Raw genomic sequence first — 9,249 nt, 5'->3', positions numbered from 1 at the left:
CGACCCATCGAGTTCTCCAATGTTCTCCATGTCCCTCTCCTTGCCAACAACCTCCTCTCTGTCCTCACACTCACTCGAAAGAAGAATTTCGAAGTTCTCATCAGGAAATCAACCATGGACTTTACTCTAAACAATCAAGTACTGTTCCAAGCTTCAGTTTCTGATGAGAATATAGCTTGTCTGGATGGATCAACAGTTGTTCAAGCTTCAGCTCTCAAAATGTCAACTTCTCTGTCCCCTGAACTCTGGCATAGACGTTTTTGCCACATTGGACAGGAACGATTCAAGCAGCTGGTTTCTGGCAAATTATTTGTGAGGGACCTCCTAATCCATAATTCGCCTTCCTCCCCTCCCTTCCCTGACTTCTGTGAACCCTGCCTGGCTGGCAAGCAACATCGCTTTCCATTTCCACCTGCTGCCTCTAATAGGAGAACTCAACCTTTGGCACTTGTGCACTCGGACCTCCATGGGCCAGTCTCAGTCCCAACTCCCCAAGGGCACAGGTACTGGATAAGCTTTGTTGATGACTATTCTCGCTATAGAAATGTCTACTTGCTGCACAAGAAGTCAGATGCCTTTCTTGCCTTCAAGGAATTCAAGGCCTTTGCTGAGAAGCAGACTGGATTCCCACTCAAGGCTCCCAGGGATGATAAAGGTGGAGAGTACATGGGTAGGGAGATGGACGACTTTCTTAAGACCCATGGGATTGCTAGGGAACATACAACCACTGCCACACCCCAACAGAATGGAGTTGCTGAGAGGTCAAATCGGATTTTTGATGAGGGAATTAGTTCTATGCTGAATGAGGCCCATCTCCCTGGTTCTTTCTGGGCCAATGCATTGGGGTCCTTTATTCATGTTCTCAATCGTTCTCCTTCCTCTGCTGTCAAGGGGGTCACACCATATGAGGCCTGGTTTAATCACAAGCCCTCAGTCTCGCATTTTCGTGTTTTTGGCTGCCAGGCTTTGTAGTAACTCAGGTGAGCAGCCCTGGGGCAGTCTGGAGTAGACTTTAGCCTTGATACAATAAGTAGAAAGGATGAATACAGGAAGACTTGCCTGGAGTAGACTTTAGCCTTGATACAATAAGTAGAAAGGATAAAGTCGACTCCAAAGTCACATGACTATATATAGAGTGAAGATTGAAATGAAAAGAGACAACTCAAACTACAACAGGCTTATGTGCATGTGCAAAAGAATAAATGCCACAGCTTTGAATCAAAAACACGAAGGTGCATCTTCATTGGTTACCCCCCAGACTTTAAAGGCTGGAAACTTTATGATCCATCCACTCAGCAAACTCTAATTTCAAGGGATGTGATCTTCGATGAACAGACTATGCCTGGTACGAAATCCAGCCACTCTGATCTCCCATACCACCCTCTATCTTCGAATCAAGTGCCAGAGTCAGGGGGAGACAAGCCAAGTAATAATCGCTTCACTCCCTTCCTTGATGAAATTGATACTTTGACTTCTGCCACTGATTCTAATCCACCTCCAAATCGTCCTCCTTCTCCCTCTCCTTCTCCTTCTCCTTCTCCCACTCCTAATCCTCCCTCTCCATCACCTCCCTTTTCTGGTACTCCTTCTCCTTCACCTGGCCCTTCCACTCTTCGCAGGACAACTCGTTCCACTGCTGGCAAGCCACCTGGTGAGTGGTGGAAGGTTAAGCCAACCCCTTCACCCCCTGTCAGCAAATGGGAAGCCATAGAGCCCACTCCTGATGTTGAGTCACAATCAGACTCTGATAAACTCGATGAGGAATCAGAGGATGAACTTGCAATGGCAGCTGGCTTTACCAAGTGGCAATCCAAGGTCTTGTCTATGGAGCAAATGGTTGAATTTGCCTTCGCAACTTCACCTGCTGAACCAAGGTCTATGAAGGAGGCTCAGAATCGTGATGATTGGGACTTGTGGTATGAGGCTGCCCTCAAGGAGTACACCCAGATGCTTGCACACAACACCTGGGAGTTGGTACCTCTTCCAAAAGGGAGAAAACCAGTTGGTCCTAAGTGGGTATTCAAGATTAAGGAGAATGCAGATGGGTCTATCGAAAGGTATAAGGCCAGGATCGTTGCTCAAGGATTTTCCCAAAAACCTCACCTTAATTACACTGAAACCTTTGCCCCTGTCACCAAATTCGCTTCACTTCGTACCATTCTTGCCATTTCTGCCATTGAAGACCTGGAACTTCACCACATGGACGTATCCTCAGCATTTCTCAATGGCGACCTCCAAGAAGACATCTACATGGTGCAACCTGAAGGGTTTGTTGAACCTGGAAAGAAACACTTGGTCTGCCATCTGAAGAAGTCGCTTTATGGTCTCAAACAAAGTCCTAGGCAATGGTACCAGAAGCTACATGGGACCTTCTCGGATTTGGGCTTTAAAAGGTGTCCCAGTGATAACTCCATCTGGGTTTGGGCTAAGGATAAGGTCAAGGTCATTATTCCTGTCTATGTTGATGATCTCACATTTGCATGCAATGATCTGACTGCTCTCAATGAGCTCAAGTCAAAATTGCAGTCCAAGTTTGAAATGCGAGATCTGGGGGAGCTAAAGTACATCCTAGGGCTTGAAATTCGTCGAAATCGCTCACATCGCAAGCTCTGGCTCTCCCAACATAAACATACCCTTGACATCCTTCAACGTTTCCACCATGAACACTCCAGGCCAGTTTCTACCCCCCTTGATCCTTCCATCCCCCTTTCCAAAGTCGATTCTATGTCCCAGGAGGAGAAGGAGTTCATGTCTGGTGTTCCATACTTGAGTGCTGTTGGGAGCCTCATGTATTTGGCTATTGGGACCAGGCCTGACATCGCATTGTTGTGGTTATTTCACTTGGTTTCCTTTCAATCTGCGCTCTATTTCACGTCACATGACTGCGGAGTCGTCCTTTACTGTTACTACTAGGTGTATTAACACTAAAGTCCGACTCAGAGCGGCTATAGCTGAGCTACAATACGCATATGCAGTTGGGCTTCTAAGTCGCTTTAATTCCTGCCCAGCCAAGGTTCACTGGAAGGCCATTCAGAGGGTATTCCAATATCTTAAAGGTACTTCAGATTTTTGCCTTGAATTTGGTTCCTCAAGTGTAGGGGGAGTCAATCTCTCAGTCTTCTCTGACTCTGACTATGCTGGTGACACTGAGAAGGCTAGATCTACCTCTGGCTATGCCTCCTTCATTGGGGCTTCTTGTGTCAACTGGTCAAGTCGTCGCCAAGATGTAGTGGCTAAGTCCACCACTGAGGCAGAGTTAATTGCAGCCAATTCTGGTGCATCTGATGGGACTTGGCTAACCCACCTACTGGAAGAACTTGGATTCCCTCAGGCCTCATCATTCCCCCTTCAAATGGACAACCAATCGTCTATTAAGGTGGCAAAGAATCCAGAACACCATGGAAAGATGAAGCACCTTGACACCAAGTATTATTGGATTAGGGATCAGGTAGATTTGGGGAAGTTGAGGATAGAATGGGTGCCATCAAGTGATAATAGTGCTGATATTCTGACAAAGGCTCTTTCAAAAGACCTTCATCAACAACAATGTTCTTTACTGGGACTTAAAAGACAGGAGCTAGATTGAGGGGGAGTGTTGTAGTCTATCTACCTCTTGTTTCCTTTGTTTCTCTTCTATTCTTCTCTATATATAGTCACATGACTGCAGAGTCGAACTTTAACTGTTACTACTTGTGTATTAACACTACAGTTCGACTCAGGAGTGCCTATAAGCTGAGCTGCTATAAAGCCAAGCTGGCGATGGCCTGGGCTAGCTGTGTGATAGCTACATTGGGGATAGGCTCGGCATCGTTGGTGGCTGGGACAGTAGGAATAGGAGGATCAGCAGGAGGAGGGTTGACGAAGTCGGGGACCTCGGAGCCAAGTCCAAAGAAGTGGACTGGATCTATGGGCTGCTCTGTGGTGTCTCTGAAGTCGGAATCTGCAACTGGTGATCGATTTCTAATGGGGCGCATGATCAGAGTCGACGGGAGAGGGGTTTCTAAATTAGAGAAGCTTCGGAACTCAACTGGATTTCTCGCCAGACAACTAGGACCAGGCTGCGAGGGTTTGGGAGACAGGGAGGCTGAGTTAGGAACCAATGTATGTAGTTGTGAACAACTGCGAGGGGCTTTGGGTGCCATACAAGACGTGTACTGTCAGGGAGTGATAAAATACTGTTAGAGACCAGATGCGAGACGAGGGATACGTCTCCGTGGTGGAGGGCTTCGGCCTCAGCGACTCAGGCCAAGAGCACTGTGCCAAGTTACACATCCATGCCCTAATTTACTTACTGGCAACGAGAACTAAAAGGGGGGATCAACTCTAGTCGATTTTATCACTGGGGTGTAACCTATCTACAAGTTATGTATATATAGTTACAGTGAGGGCAGGCCCATGAATAGCGGGACTGAGTGGAGCAGAGCTAACGGAGTTAGATGTTAGCCGACTGAATATTACCAACTCGTTGGTGTCAGGGGACAACTCCCAGGTCCCCATGACCCTCCCTATGGCCCACAGCCTCAAGTCTGGCCAGCCCTATCCAGGGCACAATCCTACTGTGGGTCAGAGATGATATATAAAAGAGAGGCAAGTATATACAACTTGCCTACTTGTGGGTCAGAGATGAGAAGGAAGTTAACTTCTCATCTTCCCACAGTGGCCACAATAGATTGAAAACTTCCGGAGATATCTGGAAGTCACATGAGACCCAAGACCCAAGGTCCAGGCCATCTGGCCGCACTGAGCGTCCGGCACAGGGTGCATGTGGGAAGTGCAGCAGCCGGGTGTGGGTGCGGGTGCAGGTGTGAGTGCAGGTGTGGATGTGGGTATGGGCTAGGTCAGGGTGTATGCCCTGACAGTTGGGTTACGGGTTTAGCAGAATGACGGGCTATAACCCAGAAACGGAAAGGAGGGATAGGCCCGAAGGTAGACTTGCAGGGCAAGCAAGTGAATTGCCCAGAAGAGGCAGGAGTGTGCTAGCGGACATCAGAGCTGTCTGGAGACCTTTGGGGCTCCATACTTAGGGAGGTGTAGGTAATATATATTGAATTGGAGGGGTGGTGACCATCGGGGGGGTCGGAGGTGATTGCGGAAACCAGAGGCTCTGAGGTTAGTGACGAAGGAGCAGAGGGAATCTGGAGGACCGGAGGTGGTTGAGGATGATGGCCGTGGATGGATATGACAGGGAGTGTTGTAGTTAGTTCTCTTCATTTTCTATTCAATCTGTGCTCCATATAGTGTCATGTGACTGCCAAGTCACTCTTTACTGTTCTTACTATTGTAATAACACTAAAGTGCAACTCAGACTGAGGTATCCTGCTGAGCTACAATACATATTGCCATGATGCTGCCAAGTCCACTGGTGGTCATCCAACAAAGCTTACACCTGCCAACATCACCTATGCAAATGTTGAAGTTATCCTTTTGTTTCTATTCAATCTCACTCCATATGAGTCACATGACTACTGAGTCGGACTTTACTGTTTCTACTACTTGTATAAACACTAAAGTCATCCTCAGGCAAGTCTCCCTGTATATACTGTTTCTACTACTTGTATAAACACTAAAGTCATCCTCAGAGGTGCCATAACCTGAGTTACAACAGCAAAGCATCTCATTCACATGCAGAAAGCTGATAATGCAGTCCAAGTGACCCAATCTCTTCAGGATGTCACAAGCCTCTCTGTCTCTCCCCAAACTGTTCATCGTCATCTTTGGAAGGCTGTGTTGTGGTTATTTCTACTTGTTTTCTATTCAATCTGCGCTTTCTATAGTGTCATGTGACTGCAGAGTTGCTCTTTATTGTTCTTACTTGTGTAATAACACTAAAGTGCAACTCAGACTGTGCTATCTGCTGAGTTATAATAGGCTGGTCTAAGGCCTGTGGTGAAGAAGAAGTGCCCATTTCTGAAACCAGCCCATCAGAAGGCAAGGTTGCTGTGGGCTGAGAGGCACCAGGAGTACACTGTGGATGACTGGAAGAGGGTATAGCAGCTCAGCTTATAGGCACTCCTGAGTCGAACTGTAGTGTTAATACACAAGTAGTAACAGTTAAAGTTTGACTCTGCAGTCATGTGACTATATAGAGAGAAGAATAAAAGAGAAACAAAGGAAACAAGAGGTAGATAGACTACAACAGAGGGTGTGGAATGTTGTAGTTTGAGTTGTCTCTTTTCATTCCAATCTTCACTCTATATATAGTCATGTGACTTTGGAGTCGACTTTATCCTTTCTACTTATTGTATCAAGGCTAAAGTCTACTCTAGACTGCCCCAGGGCTGCTCACCTGAGTTACTACATGGAAAGAGGCAGGAGAGAGAGGGTCTTACTGATAGGCAGGTTGAGGGAACATTGAAGTTTGGTGGTGGAAATGTGATGATGTGGGGATGCGTGCTGTGGGAGGGTGTTGGGTATGCCACTAGGATCAAAGGGAAGATGGATGCACAGCTTTATTGCTCCATTTTGGAAGATGAACTCCAGCAATCCCCCAAATTCTACAACAAAACCCCTGAGGACATTATCTTCCAACAGGATAATGACCCAAAGCACTGCAGCAAACTTGCTCAAAAGTGGTTCCAAGGTCATAACTACACTGTTATGAAGTGACCAGCACAGTCCCCAGACCGTAACCCCATAGAGCATCTCTGGTGGCATGTGAAAAGGAGGTTGGCTGACTATGAAACTCCTGCAAGTGGTGTGGGGGAGCTCTGGGATCGTTGTCAGGTGGAATGGGAGAAGATACCAAAGGAGGTGTGTCAGAACCTAATAGAAAGTATGCCTAGAAGAGTACAAGCTGTAATTAAGGCAAAGGGAAGCAGTTCCTTATCATGGGTGTTGTAATTGAGCTCCGGTGCCAAGAGTGTTCTAGAGCGGAAAGCAACAGGGCGAATCTCTCCATCATCACAACAGATGGACAGGCTTCTGGAGATCGTGTAATCGGAGGTGTCGGTTTCTACAATGAGGGGGGGTGTCGGGTACCCAATGAGTCAGGATGGGAGTATTGTAGTCTGAAAAAGAGGCCACACCAGGATTCGAACCTAGGACCATCCAACATATATTTGGAGGTGTTAACCACTACACCATATGGCCAGTAGCCATAGGCCTGTTCTCTAGGAGCAGATGGTCTGACCACAACAGCATGTGACCCATTCCTTTATATAGCAACCATGCGGGGAGATGAGACCTTTACCCTTCTTCTCACCTCATGCCCTGCATAGGCAAGTGTATATATTCCCTTTCTTTTACTATACATCTCATGCCCTGCATAGTGTCAGGACAGTTGAGGCTTTGCTCTTGCTGAACACATCTATGAACTTGTGGTACTCCTTCGGAATGGCCAAAAGGTCAACGGAATCAGTGTGGTAGGAGGCAGCCTTTAGGCAGCTTTCCTGGGAAGGGATGGTCAGGCTGAAGGATACCAATCCTTCAAGTCGACATGCCTTTGCAAATGCAGAACGGCTGACGAACTTGATGGATGGCAATGGAGAAGTGGGAGGCTGGGGCTGAGGTGCTAACGGAACATCAGGTGGTTGGATGTCGGACGATGGCAGTGGTGCTGGAGACGACAGGGGAGAGCTCGGAGTAACTGTCTTGGTTAGTTCAGGAGTTCGGAACGTAATACTGCTTGAGACCCAGTCAATCAACAGATTGTAGTGGGTAAGCCAGTTGTGTCCTAGGACTAGAGAACAAGATCCATCCAGCAATGTGACAAAGAAAGTCATAGGGGTGATGTTTCCGGAAGCGAAGCAGAGGGGAATATCAACAGCACAGGTTATGATTGAGTTGGTGCTGCTGTCGAAAAGGTGTAGTTGTAGAGGTTTAATCTGATATGTCTTCAGGGCCAGCTCCTTCATGAATTTGTTGTCGATGAAGCAGTTCAAAGACCCAGAGTCTATGAGTGCGGGAACATTCTCATAGGTGTGGAAGAGTTTATTAATACTTGGTATACCCCACCATTCACGACGCGTTCTGATCTTGGCATCACTACCTTGAAGGTTCAGGAACCCCAATCGACATCGTCACCAACCACAAGAACCTGGAGTATTTCTCTACCACCAAACTCTTGACTTGGCAACAAGCCCACTGGTCAGAGTTCCTCTCCCAATTCCACATGACTGTCCGATTCCATCCTGGAAGACTCGGAGTGAAACCAGATGTGTTGACTAGACACTGGGACATCTTATTGTATCTCAGCAGATACCTCAGTCTGAGTTGACTTTAGTGTTATTACACAAGTAAGAACAGTAAAGAGCGACTCAGCAGTCACATGACACTAAGTAGAAGTGCAGATTGAATAGAAATGAAGAGAAATAACCACAACACATCTATCCCAAAGAAGGGGATATGGACTACGCTCGTGTCAATCCGCAGAACTTCCAACTGGTCTTCACTTCGGAGCAGCTCACTGCATCCTTACGAGCCACATTTCTAGCTGCCACAGTAATCTGGGCAGCTGTACCCATCGACACAGAGGCTCTCCATTGAGACATCCTGTCATCCCTCTCCTCTGACACCACAATCTTTTCTCATCTCACTTCCCCCAACCTCCCCAATTCCCGCTGGTCTGTTGATGCCGAAGGCCTGTTAAGGCTGGACAACCGCATTTATGTTCCGGACTCCAACGATCTCCGTCTCTGCATATTGCAAGACAAACATGACCACCAGCTCTCTGGACACCTCGGTCAAAACCAGACTCTGGACCTAGTGTTGTAGTCAATAGACCTAGTAGTCGATAAGACCTACAGGCTCCTAGAGAACCAGTCGTGGCTGCATGGTGTAGTGGTTATCACCTCCAAATAGATGTTGGATGGTCCCTGGTTCGAATCCTGGTGTGGCCACCTTTTTCAGATTACAATACCTAGTCCGTCATGATTACACCTGGCCGGGCATCCGTACCTTCATCAAGAACTATGTGTCCTCCTGTACTTCTTGTGCCCATGCCAAAGTCCCTCGTCACAAGCCCTATGGCTTGCTCAAACAACTCCCTATCCCCAAACACCCTTGGAACTCCATCTCCATGGATTTCATTGAACAACTTCCCTCCTCTTCCGGATTCACTTCCATCTTGGTCGTCATGGACTGCCTGTCCAAACAGTGCATTTTCATCCCTACCCACAACACCATCACCTCTCCAGAACTGGCCAAGTTATTCCTTCTCCACATGTTTTCTAAACACAGAGTTCCTTCCCATGTCACCTCCGACAGGGGTCCGGAGTTTGTTTCTCATTTTTTCCGTTCACTTGGTAAGGC

General features: G+C 47.3%; 2 non-coding genes across 2 annotated transcripts; one reads left to right on the top strand and one right to left on the bottom strand.

The window, feature by feature from the left end:
* Positions 1–7,016: 7,016 nt before the first annotated feature.
* On the bottom strand, positions 7,017–7,089 carry EI90DRAFT_t67. Its single transcript has one exon. It is a non-coding gene; the product is annotated as a tRNA-OTHER (tRNA).
* A 1,675-nt stretch (positions 7,090–8,764) lies between these two features.
* EI90DRAFT_t69 lies at positions 8,765–8,837 on the top strand. The gene has a single exon. It is a non-coding gene; the product is annotated as a tRNA-Leu (tRNA).
* Positions 8,838–9,249: the final 412 nt, after the last annotated feature.

Source organism: Cantharellus anzutake (genome assembly GCF_015039405.1).
Source record: "Cantharellus anzutake strain C23 chromosome Unknown EI90scaffold_9, whole genome shotgun sequence".
Lineage (NCBI taxonomy): Eukaryota > Fungi > Basidiomycota > Agaricomycetes > Cantharellales > Hydnaceae > Cantharellus > Cantharellus anzutake.
Note: the sequence above shows the minus strand (reverse complement) of the source record. Positions and strands in the feature narration are given on the sequence as shown.